Below are 23,239 nucleotides of genomic sequence, written 5' to 3'. Positions count from 1 at the left end.
ATACTCTAGTAAGGTAGCTCAGTAAACACTCGATCATAGCCACTAATCCTCTTTGACACTGCCGAGCATGCACACAGGTGAAAGGTCCTGTATAGATTACAGTCAAGGTGGGGCTTTTCCCGTAAAACTCCAGGGATTTGCATAATAGGAGCTTATTGCTCATTCCCTGGATTCATTGTGGACTGAATCGAGAATGCCACTGTGTTTTCATTGAAAGTGTCCAAGGGCTGACTCATTCTGTGTTGTCCCGCAAGTCTATAGAGGAGATTTGGGAAACGGGAACTGCAGTGGCCTAATACCTCAAATGAATCATGATCCGCATGACAGTCAACTCCCCCTGCCCCTCTCCATCCTCCTGGACCTACTTCGCAGTCCAGGGGCTACTGTTGCAGCAGTTGATGAGAGGAAAGTTTAACCGTTCAGATCAAACTGAGCTTTATTTCACAACACACTGCTGCCCATCTCTTTACTCCCCTCTGTTGCTTAATCTTGATTTTGGCTTTAGAACAAGTGCTGGAACTCCTGGCAAGGAAAACGAACCTCGAATAGCGGGAGATGGGAGCACCTTGTCACCATATGGGGCTCAGAATTGCACAGAATTGCTCTCTAATCTCCACAACATGTTAGGAATTTGGAGCCCTTGTTTTTCAGCAGAAAATAGCAGTCCGTGCACCACGTGGCTTCTCTTTTGGCGTGCAGTGTGGAAGCGGCATTTGTAACACCCCTGTAGCAGCATTTGACTTTTGAAACACACACACACACACACACACACACGTGCACACATACCGGGGAACTACTGTGCCTACATTTCTGATTTTAGTACACTCATCTGTGTTGCAACTTCACAACCGAATGAAGTGAAGATAGGAACATATTCAATAGGGGTTATTCCTTTGACACAGGGCCTGCATCTTGCATAGGTAGGTGTGGACTGAGACGGGGCAGAATTGTGAGCCTGTATAGTTTCTGATTTGCGGCCTTGGCTGATGAAGTGTCTCCTCTGCTCAAGTAAAGCAGTTATGTGCCAGATAGCATAGAGGATAGAGGTCTTTCACTGACTTGCTAAATGGCTGCTGGTGATTCAAGGCTGTCTGCTTCCCAGACTAACTGATGTCCTCTTCTCTAGTTTGGTTTGTTTTCCCTGCTGGTGGCTGCTAGGAGATTTTAACTGGGGTGTAATGGGAAAGAGCACTGTATCACATTACTCATCATTTTGAAGTCACATCTTGATTGTCTAATGTTTTTAGTTTAAGTCCCAGGGGAATATTTATCTCCCCTGCACAATTTGTTTATACTGCTTGTTCCATTTCATTACACTTTGCATAAACTCATCAATTTTGGACTTGAACATGTACTTAGTTTTGTGGTGATTGAAATAGATTTAGCAATATAAAGTAGTCAACATAACATTTCTAGTGTTTTAGTGAACATTTCATTGAGTCTGTGACATATATTTGTTGCATTTGGAAAAAAAAATAACATTCTTTCCCATGAATCTCTCAGATATGGCTTTTGTTAGTGGTGCATACTTGGGTGAAGACAGATGACTGCAGTTTATATTATACAGCATCACTCTTGTTGGGAGATGTTGTTGTTCACTTGGGCTTTCAATCTGGAAGAAATAGTTCGCAGGGTTGTGTTTTTGAGGCTTTTAGGGTGGGGGTCTGTTGGCTTCTTATTACAGGACACAGTAAGTTATGTGCAAACTGTAAGAGTCATCATTTTCTTTCCCAATGTGTGCAGAACCATTTGTGGTGGTGTTGCATACAGTTTCTCTTTGCATCCTTGAATCATAATCTGAAACAGGCTGTTCCCTGTTTGATACATTCCACAGGTTTAGCCGAGGTCTTCAGATATCATCCTTCTTCAGTCTTTGTTCGCTGCATCACTGGCCTGAAAAAGTTGTTTTCATCATTTTGAGATATTGCCCCGTTCCATCCTGAGGCCAGTGGACTAGTGGGCTTTGGTCTGTGGAATCCACTCCAGTGTTTTCTCTCTCATTTGGGCCATTTTCTGAGGCCCCAGTGGGGCAGACAACAATAGGCTTCATAAGAAATTTTCACCATGACTGGGACATTCCAGCAAGCAGTCGATCTGTTCACAGCAGTTTAGTGGTTAGATAAAAATCTGCTCCGATTGAGGAGAAAAACACAACCCCAATGCTTCCAGGGATCCAAAATAAGATTGAGTGTTCATTCTGTTATTGGATGGTGCCTGCCCGCTATCTATCTAACCACTCTCTGGCATGCGATGCTTATGGATCTGTCTTGTCTCTCTTTGTCTCAGTCAGAATTTCAGCCTAATGAAATGAGGGTGCATCCGGAGTCCTGAATTAGAGGTGAAACAATTGTTACATCTCTTATTTATTTGCTGAAATTGCTAAGGCAGAGGGACCGGGCCTAGAGCTCTGACAGCCTTAGTGAACGAGCGATACTCCACAGTGTTCATGTGGTTGCAGCCTGGATGGTTTGCAGATGCTCAGAGTAATTGTAGTGAAATCTGGGGATGTCTCAGGTAGGGGAGATGGTGTGTCAAACAGGAGCTCATTCTGATTAAGGAACCACTCACATGACTGCGCTAATGCAGACCAGAGAAGTCAGGTGTTGAGCCAGTGCACGTAAAGGCAGTAAAAACACTGCCTGCTGGCTTTGATGACAGACCCTCTTACTCACGAGGCTATGAAGGAGAAAGAACTTCACAGAAATCAGCTCTTTGTCATGTCAGCGTGTTTTAAAGATTGCACTTGACCAATATTGAGTTTCAAGAGCTGCGTTTGGATGGAAGCTGTTACTTTGTCCTGGTATTTAAGAGTATTCATTAAAACCTGGTCTTAATTAAAACAGTTTTCTGAGTGATGTCATTGTGACATGCACACACATGCAGGGGATAGAAAAAAACCCTGAATGATTGAGATATTATGGTTAGTTGTTTTTGTGCCTTAAATTGCAAGAGAGTAAGAGTAATGTGTGGAAAATGTTCAACATCCCATATTCAGATTGCATAATTAGCTATGAACACCTAGCGATCTGGTCAGAGCCCTGAATTTTAATAAGATGATGAATTGATTTTCACAGTAAGGTTTGTCAATGAGCTGGAAATGTTAATGAATAGTACTAACATTAATAATATCAATGATATCCAGAATGCATGGCTTGTCTGCTGTCAACCTGTGCAAAAGACCAACAGCAGCAATTTCATATATGCTAACGTTCCTTTAAAAAAAAAAATTACTGGTTTCCAGCAAGTTATTTCATTTCTAAATGGTGAAAATGTTCATGTAAATGCTCTCATGTCATTGCAGCCATGAGTTTCCTTCCACCCTGCTGCACATGTATCCTCAGTTGTTTGTAAATGGAAAAAATGTCAGATTTGTAATGAAAGGCCAGGGATTTCTCTTTGTAACTTTACTCAAAGACAGTTGTTCATACACATCATGTATTGACATATGACTTCCGCCTCAACAATACAATATATCACAGCAATGTGTCACAGATCACCTTTGTGTATGAAGTTCACATTCCTGCTGAGGCATAAAGCAAGAGGACAATGCTATGGCAACAAAAGCACAGGATGTTAGCGTGTATTGTAGTTAATGCTGTTGGTGTCGGTCCAGCCCTCCAAGTCAGTTCCTATGCAATGCTTTTGTAACCTCTGCAATCCTGTGTGAAAAGCTGACTAGGACCTTTTGAGAAACTTGCATATCTGCCTCTTTTCTAGCAGTGTAAAGCTGACAAAAAGCCCCGTGGTTATATTCCGTTTTCCCAGAGAAAGATTTGCTTTCGATTGTGTGCCTGCTTTTCTTTTGCCAAAGCTGGCTTCTTACAGCTCTTTCTCATAGAGGATTATTGGAAAAGGCTGTCACTGTCCAGTAATTTTTTTTTTTATACTCGCAAATAAAAGTCCTGTAGCAGTGAGTGTGTGTGTCTACACTGTGATGTGCACAGCTGTGTGATTGAGAAAAGTAAGCTTTGCCCTACTGTTTGGCTGCCACTGACAGAAATATCTTGTGTGTGTGAGTGAACAATAGTGTTAACCAATATATGAAGCCTTTTATTAAAAATAAGATATTGGCCAGTTGGTGTTGTGCACCTCTGGTATGAAACCTGTCTCTCAGTGACCACAGCTTGTGAATGTTTTTCTGATTAATTCTTGATATTTTTATTATCATAATAATAATAAAAAACTATGCAAATTATTCCAATGAGGCAGGATTTTATTTAGCAGTTTGAGGAGTCTCTGTCTGTAAAACCTGCAGTGAAAGCTGCCTCACTCTGCTTTAAGGACCCGCTAACACACAAGTTCATGACTCTTGCTTTATTGGAGAATTTTAGTATCTAATGATGTAAATGTAGTTTGGGAAAATTTTCAGAGAAGTTCTGCTCTAACCATAGAGGACTTGTGTGGGACTGAGTGCACCCGATACATATATCTGGATCCAGATCCAATACTGTAGTGAGTTATTTTTGGGCTCACTTACGTGCTGTAGAACTCATTGCAGAGCAGTGAGAGTTGTTGAGTGTGGCACCCCCTCCCCTCCTCCCAAACCCCCCTTCTGACAAAAGCTCTCCACAGAATCGGTCTGGCTGCAGTCATCTCACACCCTCCACTCTATTTTAAGCCTTCAGACAGAGGCCCGCTCCCCCCCTGAGTGGACCCCACTCTCTCTGTGTGGGCCAGAGCGAGGGCCTCTGCTCACCCCAAGACATTTACAGAGACACACAAAGCAGCTCCTGCCAGCTGGTGCAAAGGTAATAGCAGAGGTAACCTTCTGGATGGTGCAGCCTCACGTAATCTCTGCCCTGGCTACACTGTAAGTCTTAGAAGGGTGCTCATTAAAGTTTGCTTTCCTACAGGAGAGTTGACATGTTTGTCAGGGCTGTCCCAGTGGGTCAGTCTATGAATTTGGACTCAAGTGGGGTAAACTTGGACTGCATTTCTACAGACATTTTGCGAGCTTATGATTTTGTCTTTGTTTAGCTGCCATATTCTCTTCCTGTTTTTTAAAGTGTAATGAACAGTTGGCTGAATTGCAACTGCAGCAATAGCTGCTATACCCCTTCAGAATAGTTTTCCTAGACAGTCAGGACTATGTATTATAACCTTCTATTTCTGCATTTACTCAGTTTTTCTGGGCAGAAAGAAAGCACCCATACTTATAATAATGAGAACACATGAGTTGTATAGCTTTTCCTCAACTGTTTACCCCTCTTTCATGAATTTAGTCTACCAGGGTGGGGTTGGATTCCACAGTGGGCAGACAGCAGGAAAGTGACGAGTGCCCATGTTTCCTTCCCGTCTCTGTACATTTTGCCCAGCTCCCCACATTGTTCATAATGCTGTGCCAGCAGTGCACCACTTAACCATTACAACAAGATAAACAAGTACTCAGGGTTAAGGACATTCCTACTCTACTGACCCTGTTGACTTGGGATAATAACAGTTTCACATTCACAACAATGTTATAATTTGGTACTCAGCGCCTTTTACCACTGATGATATTTATCTACTCCAAAGGTTAGGTGAAGTGTATCATTTGAAGTTCAGTAGGTGATTTAAATTTGAAAGTACCCATATAACAATGAAAGTACTTACTTATAAATCTAAATTTTACAACCACAAATACACTGGAGTGAATAACATTGGGGTTTCATGTTTCATCAGGTCTACTAAACAGTCTTGGTCATCGACTCTGGAAAGTACCCGTATTTTGGTCAATTAAGGGAGGGAGATGAGGCTAAACTGATTTGGAGTGGCTGCACGGCATCAGAATTGTGGGTAATCAGATGGCTGGCGCGCACCGGACATCCTCTGTCTGAGAGAGACAAAAACACACAAGCTCCTCAGTGTTCCTGGTAATCACAGCTGTAGACAGGGAAGCGCAGTGGCTCCATCAGCTGCTGCTGCAGTCGTTTCTTCAGGTTATGGACTAGCCTGAAGCACCTCTCACTGAAGTGTGTGATGATGACTGTTGTTCTTTGCATAATTACTATTAGATTACCCATGTTCCCCTGGGTTAAAATAGTTGTTGTGTGGATGTATTACAAAGTGGAGTCTTGGGATCCCCAAAGGTCCTTGAGGAGGTTCCAGGGGGGGTCCCCAGCAAAATGAGCAACAGTTTAAAGCTTTCATTACTCATTCCAAATTATCCCCAGTAGAGTTTGTGTAAGTGTGACGGTTATAATCATGTGTTTCACTTTTTATAACTATTATCCCCTAATGTGCAGTGTAGAAATATCTGCAAATTGGTCTGACACAGAATGTATCAAATGAGGGGCTGTAACATAAAATCTTTAAGAACCCTCCGGTTTATAACATATGTTGAGTTCTGTCAATGCCCTGTCAACTAATTATGTTACTCATTTCCAAAGTCTGAAAAATAACCTGTTTGCCTGTTTCTTCCCTTCCATCTACTGTGATACCTGTGGTGATTAAGTTTGACTGAGAGGGAAAATGTTAAGAATATACCCTTTACAGGGTGGGGGCACATCAATGGTCTAATGGTTAAGGCGCATACCACATATCCGCAACATCCATGGTTGAATTCCTGGCCAGAGGACCCATGTTGGATGTCATACCCCTCTCTCTTTCCCCGTGTTTCCTGTCTTTCTACACTTACTCTCAAATAAAAAGGTAAAAGGCCAAAAACAATCTTAAAAAAAGAATATAGCCTTTACCTTTTAAAGGAAAATTATCTAGAAATCACCATATTATTTTGGTGGGATTTTATAGGTCCCCATCTGCCCTTAGTAATTCATTGTCAAGTCTTGTGAAGCTTCTTTCTCAACTGAGATACAATGAAATTGTGTTGGCTGGTGATTTGAACTGGGATTGGCTAATGCCTGTGTCCGATGCACTAAACACACAATTTGATTCTCTAAATCTCACACAGTTAATTCCCCTACAAGACCCAATCCCAAATGTTTACAAAAATTGACACTAATTGACTTAGTTTTAACAAATAAGCCTTTTAAATTCGCTGCATCAGGTGTTTTCACTAACGATGTGAGTGATCATTGTGTGATAGTGTGCGAGATTTGTTGAAAAACATGAAGTAACATGTAACATGAAGATATTTGTTGAGTAGGCTTTCTCAGATGCTCTGTATCATTTTAACTGGGATAGAATTGTGTTTTTTGACAACGTTGAACTGGTCTGGAATTATTTCCATGACAGCTTCATTGATATTGTAAACAATCACACACCCCTCCACAAATTTAGAATTAAGGAATGTGATAATCCTTGGTTTACAACCGAGCTATCAGAAGTACTTCATGAATGTAACTCAGCATGGGCCAGGGCATTTAAGTCAAGAATAGAGGCTGACTGGCTTCATCCTAGACAATTGTGAAATAAATTAACCTCTCTCTTCTGAAAAGCAAATGCTGAATTTTACTTGTCCATGACTACAGAAAGCCTCAAAAATCCCAAATAATTCTGGAAAACCATAAAATCATTGTCTGCTAGCTGTAACTGTAACTAGTTAATCTTCCACCCACTACACTCAATGGTAGTCTGAGGGTAACTGACAAGACAGTAATGTTAAATTATTTAAATAATCATTTTATTTCCTCTGGTTTCTTGTTCAACTCTGAAAATCCCTCAAGAGTATCTCCAATTAATGACAAAGCCAATGGCAATGTTCAGGTCTTTAACTTCACTCCCTTTACCACAACGGAGGTCATTAGAGCTCCAAAAGAACTTAATCCTAGAAAACCAGCTGGCCCAGATAACTTAGAGCCTTTTTAAAACTGGCATCAGAATTTATAGCTGAACCACTGTGTTAATCTTACCTTGTCATCAAATAAAATCACAAAGGCCTTTCATTTCTACGCTGATGACACTGTCATTTACTGCTTTGCACCTACTCCTCCTAAGGCTTTTGCGTATCTTCAGTATCCATTTGCTAGATGACAAGAACATCGTTGTCAGCTTGTTCTAAATACAGATAAAACAAGACTTATGTTTTTTACTACAAGAACAGTAAAATCAGCATTGTCTAAGAAAGTTGTTATCAGAAATGGTCAACAAACTGAGTTGGTATCTACTTTTAAATACCTAGGGTTTTTAATTGATGACCATTTGTCCTTTGAGGAACATATCCAGTAGGCCTGTGTTGCAAAAAAGCTAAAGCTTTTACGAGGATTTATTACATAATCAAGTGTTGCTTTTCTCTTAATGTGAAACAGATATTGGTGGAGTCTACCTTTATACTTGTCATTGATCATGGTGGTGTGTTGTACATGAATGCCTCTGCTCACTGTCTTCACATGCTGGATGGTGTGTATCATTGGGCTCTGAGATTCCTAGACCTTGAATCCACCCACTCCACCAAGTCGAGTTGACTGATTCTGTTAGTCTAGCATCACGACATGAAACAGCAGTTTCTCAGATGTAAAAGCAGTCGATCCAATGAGCTCCACGGGGGGACTAACAATTAGCCGATCAGCGCCACAGGCGGGACCTACGCCATTGTCAAGCTGTGTGCCGGAACCAAGGAGAAGTAAAACTAGGCAGTTCTGATCGAATATGAATCAAGATGTTTGCAGAAACATATTTTAGGGTACTATTTAGCTGTAATGTGAGAAAGTTTGTGACCTGGCCACCATGTTGAAAATGGACAAGCTAAAACCGAGCACCACCCAAGTCGCAGTATTTCACCCACCACGTCAACACCAGCTGGAGCGTTTAGTGCTGATCAAATCAAATCCCCCTCCCCCACAGAAATTGAAGATGGAAACAAAGTGTAACAAGTTGACATCTCTGTCTGATATCAGACAATCACCATTGTAGGGCTGTAGTCAACCAAAGAAAATCTTGGTCGACTGTAATCATACATAATCTTCAACTAATCGATTAGTCGCAGGGGGGGGCATTAAAAAATTATTAATTATGATTATAATTATTTTTGGCCTTGCAGGGGTTCTCGCTTTTATAATTATAGGATAGACACTGAGTCAGTAAACATTCAGTAAACGCTCAGTAAACGTTGAGTACATTAATTAATTACTTAATTAATAACGTTTTATTGATCTGATTCACCAGCTTTCTCGCTACCAGCGCTCCTTCTCTTCATTCACTCTCTAGCTTGCTTGACCACAGCTGCTCTTTTTCTCGCTGGTGCTCTCTCTCTCTTTTTCTCTCGTCTTTTTTAAAGTGAGTCGGGAAGCCAACAGCACAGTCCACTTTACTTTTAACATTATCAAACGAAGAGAAATGTCCTCCTTTCGTCCTAGTAACGTCTTTGTCCTCCATAATGGCAGAATATACAACTCTGATCAGTCTGATCTCTGGTTGTGATTGGCCACCAAAGACGAGCGAAAAAGAGAGAGAGAGCTGAGAGCACAAGCGAGAGAGAGAGCAACTGTGGTCGAGTGAGCTAGAGAGTGAATGAAGAGAGGGAATGCTGGTAGCGAGAAAGCCGGTGAATCAGATCAATAAAACGTTATTTTCTGATTGTTTCACAGTGGTTACGTTTTAAAGCACAAAACACACCCACACCTCCGCTCGACCGTGCGGCTATACGCCACACCGCCTGATTTGGTCTGAATACGGCCTTATACCCAGCAGTCTCCATTAGGTTGGGCGAGTTCAAAGTTGTGAAAACAACGGGGGTGTTTTGAATACACCCATGTTTTCACAGGTAATTTGTTAGTCTGTCCCTCCCGCCACAGGAAATAATGATTTAATCATGGAAAGCTATTGATGTAGCACTTCTCTCCTTATGAAAGCAACACGCGATTATTCGACCAATGAGAATTTAGTTGGACGAGAGCATATCGACCAACTAATTGACCAGGAGACTACAGCCCTACACCATTGTGTATTATACTTAAAAGTGAATTGGCCTGCTTTATGTACATGTTATCTCAGTCACTTTTTATGTTTTTATTTATAAATCCATTCTTGGCAAAATTCCTACTTACTTATCTTCTCTTTTAAACTTGAAATGTGGAAATTACAGTCTCCATTCTCTGGACATTTTGCGATTTGTTATTCCTAAAGTCTGAACTGAACTGAGAAAGAAAGCTTTAAGGTTTTCTTCACCTGCTGCATGCAGCAATCTACAGACTGAACTTAAAATTCAAAACATAGTAACCCAGAATGATTTTAAAACTATGGTGAAATCTATTGAGTCCAGGTTGTCTGTTTGCAAATGTTTTATCTGATCAGTTTAATGTTACTCAAATCTATGTGATTGTATGTTATTTTTATTGTTGAAACTCTGTGTTGCTAACATTCTCGGCCAGGTCTCCCTTGTAAAAGAGATCTTTGATCTCAGTGGGACAAACCTGGTTAAATAAAGGCTAAATATATAAAGGGGGTTTGTTCTATTTCAGCCATTACCTTGGTGAGAACAGTGTTATTATTACAGCTAGACCAAGGTTGTATTAAACCAGAATGATTCTTTAATATAAATCTATAGTGTGAATGGATCTAGGTAATAACTTGAGGCTAAGTGTCTGACTCTGTGAAACTGTGTGTTAAGGATCAGGGGCAGCTCTGGCTGATGTCCCAGAGGGTTGGGTTGAGATTTCCTTCCGGTAGGGAGTCATGTCTTCACCAGGTTTCGGATGATATCTGTCATCCAAACTAGCCTGACCTATCTCTTAATAGGACAGATTGGAGTCTTTGTGCTGCCATCACTCCCTTTCCAGCTAACGGCTATTTTGGGTCAATATCCTGTTTACTGGATACCTAAATCTTCAGAAGTCAGCATTTCCTGTCACACAGAAACCACCGAACAGCAGCAGCTGATGCAGCAGGGGGGGTGTTTCATCATGGGGGGAGATGGATAGAGATGTTTGTGCGTGTGTGTTTGGTTGATTAAAGGCTGGGTGGGGGATTCACAGCCAGATGCTAGGCCCGCAGCTGGCTGGCTGAGTGGGAGGGGAGCTACATTGAAAAGCAGTGGTGCCAGCAAAGTGGGGCTTAGCCAGACACTGAGAGGAGATAATTCATATTTCATCTGCATCCTCCTCTTCCTCCCAACCACCTGCAGAGCAACACAACACGGACCCAGAGCATGAATAGTGCATGACACAGAAACAAAATTTGAGAAGTGCAAAGGCTTGAGTGGAAGAAAGAGAAGCCCTTTCGTATTCAACACCTTGGGGAGCTCTTCAAAGCTTGGGAATGACTCTATTAGACAGTGAGATTCAAACTTACCCCACCCACCAAACAAAAAAACTTCCACCCCCTTCCACCCACTGGCTCATCCTCCTTATGCAGCAGTGCAGCGGGTATCTCGTCAGTTTGGATCCAGCCAAAAGGCTTTACTCTGCATTCATAATATGTACTCTCCAGGGCTCTTTCCTGATCATTCAAAATGCAGTTTTTCTGATATTTTTAATTCATCTAACAAATGTTTGGTATGAAAACCACACTTCATAGTGAATGAGCCACAGCTTCAAAGACGCTATTTATATTTATGCCGTGGCTCTTGCTCAAAATGTACTCTCTGCTAATTTAGCATGCAAAAAAAGGCATAGTACCAAAACTATATTTCAGATATCTGCCTAGTTTTAAATATTCATGATCAGCTTGAAGCTTTGAAAGTGAGCTTAAAAGACTCTCTGTTGCTCAGTGAGCCTCACACACACACACACACACACATATGCACACACACATCACCAGAACAATGTCTTTGTCTGTTGTCTCTCTGCATTTTTATCCCCTGCTCAATATTCAGAGGAAATCAGGTAGACTTGTTTCCATTAGCTTGTAAATGAGCTGTTGTTTTTTTTGTGGCACTATTAATCTCTGATTAAAATCTTAACTGCAACACAATGTCATCTGTAGCAAACCAATACAGATCCTGTTCAGATCAAATTTAGCTCTGTTTAACTCTTCTAGAGGCAGTGGAATACATCAGGTACAGATATGGTGGCCTTGTCTGTCTTTCATTCTGACTTGTTTTTTGCTATTATGAGTCTTTGTGCACACTCAGACTCTATGTTTTTCCACTTCCAACATTGTGAGATGAGAGGTAGATCTGTCTTTGTTTTGGAGTGATGTGGAGGGCATGGTGTCTGTGTACTCTGGTTGACCCACAGATTTCAGATCTGTGGTAGTGTTAAACAGTAAGCTCTGGCTCCGAACTGCTCCAACTCTTAGGGATCCTGTGTTTGTGTAGAGGACTGCTCCAGCTCTCTGTCATTATCTAACTGATCTAACTATAGACAGCTGTCTGGTGGAGGGATGTTTTTACTGGCATCCAGCTAACATGTAACATTATAATACTGGTCTTTATGGCAGGTTAAAACTGATATGATTATCAATCAGCAAAAATGTATTAATCATTTTAAAGTAATTTTAACAAGCAAAAATGCCTATAAAAAGTGTTTGTAGTTTCTCTAATTTGATAATTTTCAGCTTTTTACAATTTAAGTAGCTGAACTTGGACTGTTTGAACAAAACAACTTTTGACACTTGATAGATTAAACAGATTAAACAATCTGTAGATTAATTTAAAATAAGAAATAATTACTATTTGCATCCCTAATAAATATACTGGTCTTGTCAACATTGTCTATCTTGGATGTAAAGAATATGACAGTTATTTACATACTATGTATTGATCAATATTACAGCGCATGTTAATACAATAATTCTTATTATTTAGTGTACTTTGTCTATTGGAGGCATTGGGTGCAAAAATGCAATTATTTGTATTGGTCCGTAACAATTCATATTTGTCCAATTTAGCAGTCTTGCTGTCAGTGCTTTACAGAGAACAAATGCCAAAAGACAAACAAAAATGTTTGATGACATGAATTAACAACAGATTAATGAAAAGGATACAAATGCTTGTTTGAGAATATCGTTCAGTGTTGTTGTTATTTGAAGATTGTTTTCTTCCAGATGGTAGCACTCAGGATGAGAGAGCACTGCAATGACCTGATATTTGCTCCTATGCACACCCACTCGCCCACGCACACACATAGACACACATGCACTTTAGCAGGGCCCTTTGAGCAAAGCAGGGCAGAGTAGATGTAATATCACATTTCTTTTCATCTGACAGAGAGAGAATAATAAATAAAGTAACTGGGCCATAGCTCAAGCCTCTTGATAGATTTATCCAGCTGTACAATGGCTCCTTTAGAAACATAGATCCAGCCTCACCTTATCTCACGACCTGTTGAAGGTTAACAGTAAATTGGCAGGGATTTCTCCACTGGCCAGTTCTTGCGACCTGTCCTCCACCTTTGGCTCTGACACTACTCCATTGCCTGCAGAATGAGCCTAATCCTTTATCAGGCGGTTGGCACAAGGTCGTAAAAATATCCCCAGACGGGGGTTAATCACGTTTGACTGAGTGCATATTTGAAAAGCAGTCGCAGTTATTGTGATAGGTTGCGTTAGCTCTGTGAGGTGTTTTCTATGTGTGCAACGGTGTTTTTACAGAGCAAGGTTTGAGCATGGCCAAGGTGCCTCAGGTGTAAGGAGGTTCTTCAGAAAGTATGGAGGTTTCTTGTCAAAATGAGGAGTAGTTTAATTTGTTCCGAAATATCCCAACTAGAGAATGCATTGGAGGGATGCAGTCAAAGGTTTCAATCTCACCTCTATTACCTCCCTAGGGACATTGTAGACACAGAGTTAGGAAGTAAATCAGTAAAAGCAGAAATTTTGCCAAACAGGTTCATAAGGTCTGTTTGGAAGTTCATGACATAAAATTTTTTAAGAACTCTTAGCTTGTCCTAAGAAATGCAACATTGTTTTGATGACATCCTGCCCTCTCTTCGTACAGAGTGTGCCTAACAACCTGCCACCCCACTCCCAGAGGAGGACATTCAGTATCTTTCCTAAAACAGTGTGAGCACCCTGCTAAGCCTGTTAGTAGTCCTCTATTATAAGGGCCCCGGGCTTTACTGTTTTCTACACAAGAGAGACAGAAAGAAAGCCAGAGATGGAGGGAGGGGTGGGGTAAGTGTCTGTTAAATGGGAGACCCTGCGGCTGCACATGCAGTCAGTTTTTGGAGAAAGGGTGTCAGGGGGACAATAAGTGTTGCACTGGTTGCCTGACAGGAAGTGGAACATATGTCGCTTTTCCAACTCCCTAAGTCTCCAGTAGACCTCACATGAACTAAGCTTCTGGCAAAGCTTGCCTCACAGCCTCCTCCACAAACTGCTGCAAACCCCCCTCTTCCAATCACCAGTCCTCTGACAGTCATGCTGACAGGGATCCAGAGGCTGAGGGGAGGGGCACTGCAAACAACCCACCCTCCAGGAACCCATAGTTACGCCATCAAGGCAAACCCACCGCCGCCCCGCACACCGCCCACCACCCGTCGACTGTGGCCAGCTACCGCTAAGCTGCCTCTACAGCACTGCATTCTTCTTCTTCTCTCTTTCTCTCTCTCATCGCCGCACCCGCTGTCCAAACAATCAAACCCCAGCCATGAGTGCTGACCTCTCTCAGAGGCTCATTGTTTTAGTTTTACTCTACAGGCTTTGAGTGCTTTTCTACTCTCTTTGTTTTTTATTTATCATCCTCCTCCCCCAGTCCGTTGCTTCTGCCACTTACTGAAACCCTGCACAACTTATTTATCTCCTCGCTGCTTGAGCTGCTCTTTTTGACCGGATGCTACCATAAATTCCATGTTGAGAGAGACTTTCTGCATGTTTGACTCCTAATCTGACTCCAGGCCATGAATTGCAACATATGTGCTATGTGACTCTGTGTGTGACTCCATGTGTGCAAGTGTGTTTGTATGTATGTTGTATAATTGATGGCATATGTAAGAAATTACCCAAGGTTTCAAAACATCTCCTGGCCAATTTGAATGGGAATATCACCCATGCCAGAGATTAAGGTGGTGTCGAATGTTGCAGAGGGTCGAGCTGGGGTTTCCATCTGTCGCTAAATGTGGTCGCAATGCCCCGTCGGGAAGCAATCAAGCTTTAGCTGCAGGTTTTTTTTTCTGGGCTGGGCGGTAGGTTGAGAGGCTTGGAAGTGGCCCCTGCCTTTTAGGTTCTGAGTCTGTCAAGCGGCCTGGCTAACCCGAGTTTTGTCTCGGCGCTGGTGCAATGGAACAAAAGGGCGCGTCGATGGAGGGTGGTGAAGGAGAGGGGGGTTTCTGGGAAGAGGTAGAAAAAGCAGGACTGGGGTGAGAAATGATGGAGGCGTCTGAAACCAGGAGGCCAAGCGTGAAAGAGATGAGAGAGGGAGAGAAGCCCAGATTTGGCTCAGGATCAGTCGCCAGAGAAGGAGAGATTAAGGTCCCATCATTCCCAGCTGCATCATCAGGGCTTTGGCCCACTCCCCTACAGTTATTTGTGTGTTTGTGTGCTTTTTACTCCTAAAACAGTTGACTAGAAGGATTTTTAGACTTGAAGCACCCTCATAAATGCACAAACAAAAACCAGAGACTACTGCCACACACCACAACAGTTCATTCATCCAATCTTTCCAGAGAGTTGGGACCTCTGCCCTGGCTGTAACTGAGATGAGGCCTGCCTGGCTAGCCTTGGATGTTTCTGAATGCCCCTCTTCCCCTTTTTTACTCTGTGAGAGCATGCTGTTTTGGGCCTTTGCCATGCATTGTCAGCCTCTCTAGTTCCCCTTCCTCTACTTGACTTCCCTTCTGCCTCCGCTTCATCCCACAAACAAGCCTTGTTTTGGCTGGATGTTTGGATCACACAGCCACAGTTCACAGTTGTTTTTTCATGGGTCACCCTTGTGCACTGCGCTCTCACACGCTCCCTTCTCTCGCTCACTCTCTCTTGAACTTCATCATGTGATTCTTTGCTGTGGAGAATTGCAGAGGGGGCAGGTGGTATAAACAGAAGGGGCTGATGGGAAATTGGACGACCCAAGGTTAGCCAGGCGATCTTTGCTGGAGGATTAATTGTGTAAGAGCCATGTAATGATTGCTGGCATGCCTCCGGAGTGAAATCCTGTTAGTCACTGCACAGGGGTCAGGCTAAGACTGAGCATGTTGTGTATGTGTGTGTCTGTGTGTGTGTGTGTGAGTGTGTGTGTGTGTGCATCAGTAAGGAAGGTGACTCCGATCGCCCCGGTATGCATGACCAGGTGGCGATCTGACAGGTTCTGTTGTCTCAACCTGAAAGTAACCACAGGCTCCCTCCCACTGTGTTTAGATTGAGATGTACACATCTAATTTCTGCTCACTGTGGTTGTGTAGGAGTGAGTGGGAAAGTTACCCACATTTACACCTGCAATAACATGACAACAGGAAATATGTCTGTGTTAATTAGAATTATGTCTTGTAAGTGATTAACTTCCTAGTTTATAACATCTTAAGCTTTTAGAGATCAAGCTCAGTTAAAAGGTATCAAACTTGTTAGGCTGATATTTCAACCTAGACATGGTTTGTGATTATTATTATACTGAATATATGCATCAAATCTAAATACCAAGGTTGGGTATTGAACCTAAATACCATTTTGGTTCTGACTGGACTGCGTCTATGACACTGAGTATCAAAAACAGCAAGTTCTGAAAGCAATGTATGTCTTGTCAGATTTGTTACTTATTCTTTGATCAGATGATAGTTCTTTATTTAATAATAATACATACGACTTTTGGACCCCACTGTATTTTTATATTAATTATAATTTTTTAGACTGTTAAAGTTCTTTATAGCTGCTTTTGTTTAGATTGACATTTGAGAATTTTGGTTTCTTTTATGAAACCTGCAAAAATTGATTTTTTTTTTTGGCCACTTGGGGACCACACAACAAGCTGTAAATACAACTTTGACATATTATGTATAATATACATCCAGCAGACATCGAACAACATTAGCATGTTTTTGAATAAATGCTGCACCATGTCCACCAGCTAGTTGCTATCTTTCTCTGCAGATTTGTGTGTTTGCATCAGAGATTCTGCGTCTGTAATTTTAGTTGATGGGAACAATGAGACGAGACCCAAACAGTAAAGTTGCAGGTTGTCAAACAAAAACAATGAGCTGAAAGATGCTAAAATGCTCCACAGAAATGTTGATAATTTTCTGTGGTTTCATCTCTATGAGCAATCCCTTTCACATTACACATTGTAATTTGATCTATTGTTAATACAAAAATACTGATTAGTGGATAAAAACTCAAGTATCATATTGTCACTAGTATTGTAAATTTTCAGATAGCACACAGGCTTACCTGTAGGGTTGGATTCATCCGAAACTTTTTCAAAATCAGTGCCAATGATACCTTATGGTGTTTTTCCTTTGTTTTTGGAGTGTTGCGAGTGTTTTTCCATTACATGGCAGGGTAAGGTAAAATAGGTTGTTTACCTGTTGGAGGTGTGCTGTTTGCAGAAAACACAGTAAGAGCCTGTTATCTACTGTTCATCAAACATCTCACTGTGGCTGTTTCTGCTTGTGCTATTCCTTCCTGCATTATTTATAACTGATCTGCTGAACAATAACTCCGAATATCTTCAGTTGTGTAGACCTTTGTTTTTATTGTAGAATGCTGCTGCTAATAAAGCTTCGCTAATTCGGTTATAAACACATTACATTTCCTATAATTCTTCAGAGTAAAAGTCTCCTGTTATTTTGTCATTTAAAACTTTTTAATATGTAGCAGTAACTTAATACAAATGATATGACTGAAAGTGACCAGGGAACAGTAAAATAAGGAAGATATCTGAAAGTACAAACAAGAACACAGGAGAGAAACTAAACTTCAAAAATTAAGTTAGGAGCTACAAAAGTAGTGAGAACTGAACACAGAGACTTGGCTTGGCTTGGCTTGGCAAATCAAACCAACCCAGACTAGTGGAAAAACCCTATTAATTTTGGCACTGATACCAGGATAATGTTTTTCAATAAAATCAAAATGTTTGAACCTTTTTTCATTTAACAAAATATGTCTAATTGATCAGTGTGTCAGATAAAGCAGTGGTTCTCAAACGTTTTCATGTCAAGGACCCCTAAACTGACACAAATTAGACCATGGACCCCTATTTGATAAGATTTTGTCCCAGAGTCCCCCATCTGATAAGATTTTTGCTTTTAGATGTTTTATTACAGAAAGTGTATGAAACCCATGACCAAAATAGTCATACATTCTGTCATCATGTTACTTATGGATGGAATTGTAGTGAAAATAAATTATATCCCCTTTTTACTGTGGACTCTCTAGAACTCCCTCAAGGACCTTTGGGTATCCCCGGACCCCACTTTAAGTACCACTGAGATAAAGAACTTTCCTTAAATAATATGTTTTTAAAAAAGTCAGAAAAGTTTAAGTGTGATACCCATCTCTAATAATGTATGTTTTCTGCACGTCTCTATTTTTGGTATGACTACTACTACTATAAAAAAGTATTTGTACCAGTACAATACACCTTGCACATTTTCTGCAGAGATGACTCATTCTCTACTTTCACTGAAGTTTCCTTGTTGTGATTCTGTCCTGGGGGAATGAAAGCCCCTTATCTGCTTACGCTTTCTCCTTTTCCATCATTTTACTCTATCTCTCCATCCTCAGACAACACTGAGCAGCTTATTGAACACAGATGATGAATGAGTGTGGATTGATGGCAGATAGCAAGCTGCTGCTAATTGACACCGCTGTATCACTTCATCTCCTGCCTTTGTATTCCTCCTCCTCCTCCGCCTTTTCTTTTCTCAGCACAGCAATCCATTACGGTTCAGATTAGTCGCGTTTAAGGAGCCATACGTCGCCGCGTGATCTATTGTAATGAAATATACTCCACAGGAGATTGCTCAAGGGCTCTTGTCAAGGGTATTGCTTTTTGGAGGCATTGATCGTGTTGGACGTTGCTGAGTTGTGCAAGAGCATGAGTTCTTCAGTGTCTTCTCAGTCTACGCAATGCTTTAATGTATAATTTGTAGCAACAGCAGCTCTAAAATTCATACACATACAGGCCAATAAACAAACTTTGGTTTATCTTGTACTACAGACACCCCAATCCTCATCCATTCAGGAGTTAACCGTGTAATAGTCTTCTCTGTCTAGGCATCATATGAGAAAGGTGAAGTTTCATTATCCGCCAAAACAGCCCTCTCCCTTTTACTCTGACTCAAAGCCAACCACACTGGACTGAATAAAGTGCAGGTTGGACAAATCCTCAGGCCTTCTTCAGAGCCAAATCCCTGTCTGTTTAACGCCTCAGCCTCTCCGCTACCACTAGCTGAACAGAAGTGATTTAACTGGCAAAGCTCTCACAAGCTCTTTTCTCCTCATCAGAAGTGGGGTTCAGCTCTTGGCAAGGATTTTTAAGCTAGGCAAGGAGACAAACGTTCTTGTCACTTTGTTATTTACTTAGGCTAAGGAACCCTAAGGTGTGTTTTTTTTCCCCCTGATGAACTTGGAACATATAGGCTAGCTCAGCTTTATAAAAGCTTTTGTTTTTTTTTCCCAGGTGCTTTTAATATGTTTTTATCCTCTTCATCCAAGTTTGACTTTTACTGGCGCTTTCACATTTTCATGAAGTGCTGTTCTGTGCAGCCAAAGTTGTTCTGGGGAAGCAGGTATGTTTAGATGCACTGCTCAAGGCATCCTTGAGTAGCTGAGAGGAGCGAGTCTCCCCCTTGTTTTTCTGATTCAGCTGATTGGAGAATTTTAGCCTGCAACTGTCTGATCATAAGCTCACTTATCTAACCTTGAGGCTACCAATACTCTGCTGTCTAATACAAACCATTTTAACAAGATTTGCATGTCTTCAAGCTTCCTCCCCCTCCCTTATCACTATCTCTCTCAAACCCCTCTGCCACTTTATCATCCATCTCGCTGAGATCAGCCATTAACTCACTGTGCTCCACTTATCCCGCCCTTGACTAAAGGGTATGCTTTCCTGAGTCTCCTCAACTCAGAATCAGCCTTGTATCCCCCGGGACCAGCAGACAGCCGTGCTAGCCCATGGCCAGACGGCTTTTAATCATTTATTTAGCGGCTGTAATGTTGAGTTCAACTCTACTCTCTCACTTAGTGTGAGCAGAGACGAAAGGGAGAGAGCAAGGAAAGTGAACGAGAGGCACCACATTAAGCTTGGATCAAGAAGCCAGTTTGTCAGCAAGCCTCTAAGGATCCCTCCCCTCCTCTCTGTCCAATGCTTTGCCAAGCACTATGTGTTTTAAACCAGTGTAGGTGCTGCTTTTATTACAGTATTCCTGTTTCGACAGCCTCTCCTCTGGGTTCATCCAATGAGCCTTCAAAGGAAGGAAGCGTCATAGAAATGCAATTAATTTGGCCAGATCGCATCCTGTACAGAAGAAGAAAAGCAATATCATGCCATGCATTCAACTTGGTACACACGCACATTTACTGCATGAGTCACTTATCAGAATTGAATGACTTATTAACTATTATCCTTCTTTAGCAACGTTTAGTTTATTTCTTTAAGGGATGTTCATACAAGTCACATGTCGGTGAAAACATACACTTTCATGTATTTAAGTGGATGAATGCAACTTGCAGCGTTTGTTTTTTTGTAGAGTAGCTGGACTTGAACAAAGATGCATCACAGACGTACTGTCAAATCGCAATGGGCAACCAATAAATGACAAAAGATCTGGGAAAACCATGTGTAATCAGGCACTCCTGGCCTTTTTTAGTGAGCTTTGCATTTCTGGGTCTGACCAAGACCTTACTGTATTTTGGTTGTTGAACTGATCTTAAATCAAATTCTATGTGGCATTAAAAAACATTTTTAAATTATTACTGTATACGCTCACACAAAGACTCTGCAAATAAGGTATTACCCATTGTTGTTTTCAGCACCGGGCACAAAGTCAGGAAGGTAATTCACATTTTTAATTGAACAGAGCAAGGATGTTGATTGGAGGCAACCAATCAGCACTGACTTTTACTGAATACCATTAGAGGGCCCTTCCTAGCAGAACCATGCTGTTTAGCCTGAATGTCAGTTGTAAAAAATGTCTTTTCCTCAACTCAGCAATGGTTGAGTGTAAATAAATGTGTCTCTTTCTATGCAGCAGATAGCCTTCTCAGTCATTAACCCCAATAATGGGACTCCAGAAACTTTCTCCAAGTGTAATGACCTAACTCTGCTCAGTTCAGGATGCTAATTGACTCTAAATTATTGTATAGAGTGGAATAGGTACCTAGAGAAAGTTTTCATTTTCTTTAAGGAATATATGCATACACCCAAATACAATAGCCCAGGCTTTTTGCTCAGAAGGGACATAGAGCCCGGTGGGTTGTTGGATTAGGAGAAGAGATCCACAACATTAACAGTGCAAACTTTTGACTGATCAGCAAGAAGGACTGCAGATCAATGAGGACTGTGTGTGGCTTTGAAGCCTGAAAGGAGTTGGCCAATCAATGAAGAACTGTTCACTTGTTAAGCGTCTTCAAAGATGTGAGGAAAACAAGCGGTCTTCCTCCATAAGGCACTGCTCATAGTGTGTAGAGAACAACACTACAACTTTTCCTCGCGCTCTCTCCTCGGCCTTCATTCTGTCTCCCTGCAGCTTGGTATAATTGGTCGGACAAAAATAGTCAGCTTGGTTCAGTTGTTCTTACCGTTTTTTACGTGAGGTGACTTTGCTAATCGTTAGTGGCGGGACCACTGCTGGAGATTTTTTGTTGTTTGTTTGTTTTTCATAGCTTTTACCTTTTTATCTTTGGTGTAATATAAATAGGGATCAAAGTTAAAAAACTGCATTTTGAATATAAATGAGTTGGTGTTAACTAGCTTCAAACTCAGCCTAGCTTAGCAATTAGCTTTGTGCATTCGCAGTCAAAGCAGCCTCGTTAAAACAATGGCGTGCGATGAGTGTCCCGCAGTTGCAGACAGGATGTTTCTACTAGAGAAATGTGTCCGTAAGTTAGCAGCTTTTTTCGGCTAACGTTACTTTAAATGTGGCGGGCCCTCCAGATGGTCATAGCCCTGCTAATGATAGCACTAGCATAGCATTGTTGGCTGCGGTAGGAAATGGGTGTGTATACTAGGCCAAAAACTTCAGACTGAATGGCTGTTGTCGTGTTTATTTCTGCTGTGTGATAGGCTGATAGAGCTATCCATATTGAGTAAAAAATGTCCAAAGTTTATCAGTTATCAACAGAAATTTTATTGTGATCCGGTATCAAGAACATTTTATCGCCCAGCCTTATGACAGCATCAGTGTGTAAGCAGCAGATTTTTGTAGTTGCTGGAGGTGGAGCTAGTTTCAACTACTTTGTATACAGTTAGACCATAAATTAGCATAAAATAGCTGTCAAAAGGTGTCCTGACTCCTTGCAGGAAACAGAAAGGTTGTTTTCCTTTTCCACTGCAGCAAAACGAAACTATTTCAGTAATAGTTTTGGCTGATGAGCCATTGTTGGATGTTTTGGATTTTTTTTTTTTTCTGCAGTACCATAATCATACCAAACTGTGACCCCAAAACCGAGGTACATACAGAACTGTGAATTTTGTGTACCATTACACCCCCAGTGTATACAATAAAAATGGCATTTCAAGCATTCTGTAAAAAGGTTAACATTCCTTTCTTAAGATCAGTTACAGCTATCTGGAGTACGAGTATACAATTCCCTGCTCCCTCTTTTTCCTGTAGTTTCCACTACACCGTCCTATTCCAACTCTTCCCTTCTCCGCCCCCTGCATTACTTTTGACTTCCTCTCCCTCTCTTGGCTTTGTGCTGTTTTGGTTACTAATGATTGCTTCAAATGCCTTCCTTCCCCTCCCCATCACGGGAACTGTAATTTTGTCACACTTATGCACAGCAGCGGCCCATGCCAGGGCGTTGCTGCTCTGACCAGTGACTTCATATCGTTTTCCATCAGCAGTAAATGCAGAGGGAAGCGCATTTTTCTCACGCACTCACACAGGGTCAGGTGGGGTATGAGGGCTCCATACTCACTTTCATCCATAGCCCATGGACACTTTTTCTTCAAATACATGGCCTCCCAATGAAATATGAATCAAACACAGTCCTCCAGGCTTTTTCTTGCCTTGAAAGAAGCTTTAACTCAATTTGAAGTCTCAAGAGGTGAGGAGTTACCAGCTACAATGCACTGCAGTGTTTGGATATAATATCAGGACCAAATAAATCATGGACTGTCAGGACTAGGAACAAAGTAGAAAACTATATCTTTACAGTTTTCCTCTTGTATGCTGTATAGGCATTATCCAGAGTTTGTGTGCTTGCAGATTTCAAGTGCTGCTGTATGTTCTGTGGAGCAACCTACTCTTACAAGGAATTACATTCATGTTGGTGGATTCATCAGCACAAAGTAAATGTTCAGTGCCAAATTTCAGAACAAATGCTGGAGGCA

General features: G+C 41.4%; 1 protein-coding gene across 10 annotated transcripts in view; it reads left to right on the top strand.

Moving 5' to 3' along the window:
• The window catches only part of arvcfb (ARVCF delta catenin family member b), a 238,791-nt gene that overhangs the window by 129,464 nt on the left and 86,088 nt on the right, over window positions 1-23,239 (top strand). The gene's annotated exons all lie outside the window — the stretch shown is intronic.

The sequence above is a fragment of the Thunnus albacares genome, chromosome 2, assembly GCF_914725855.1.
Source record: "Thunnus albacares chromosome 2, fThuAlb1.1, whole genome shotgun sequence".
Classification (NCBI taxonomy): Eukaryota; Metazoa; Chordata; class Actinopteri; order Scombriformes; family Scombridae; genus Thunnus; species Thunnus albacares.
This window is presented reverse-complemented; position numbering and strand designations above follow the sequence as displayed.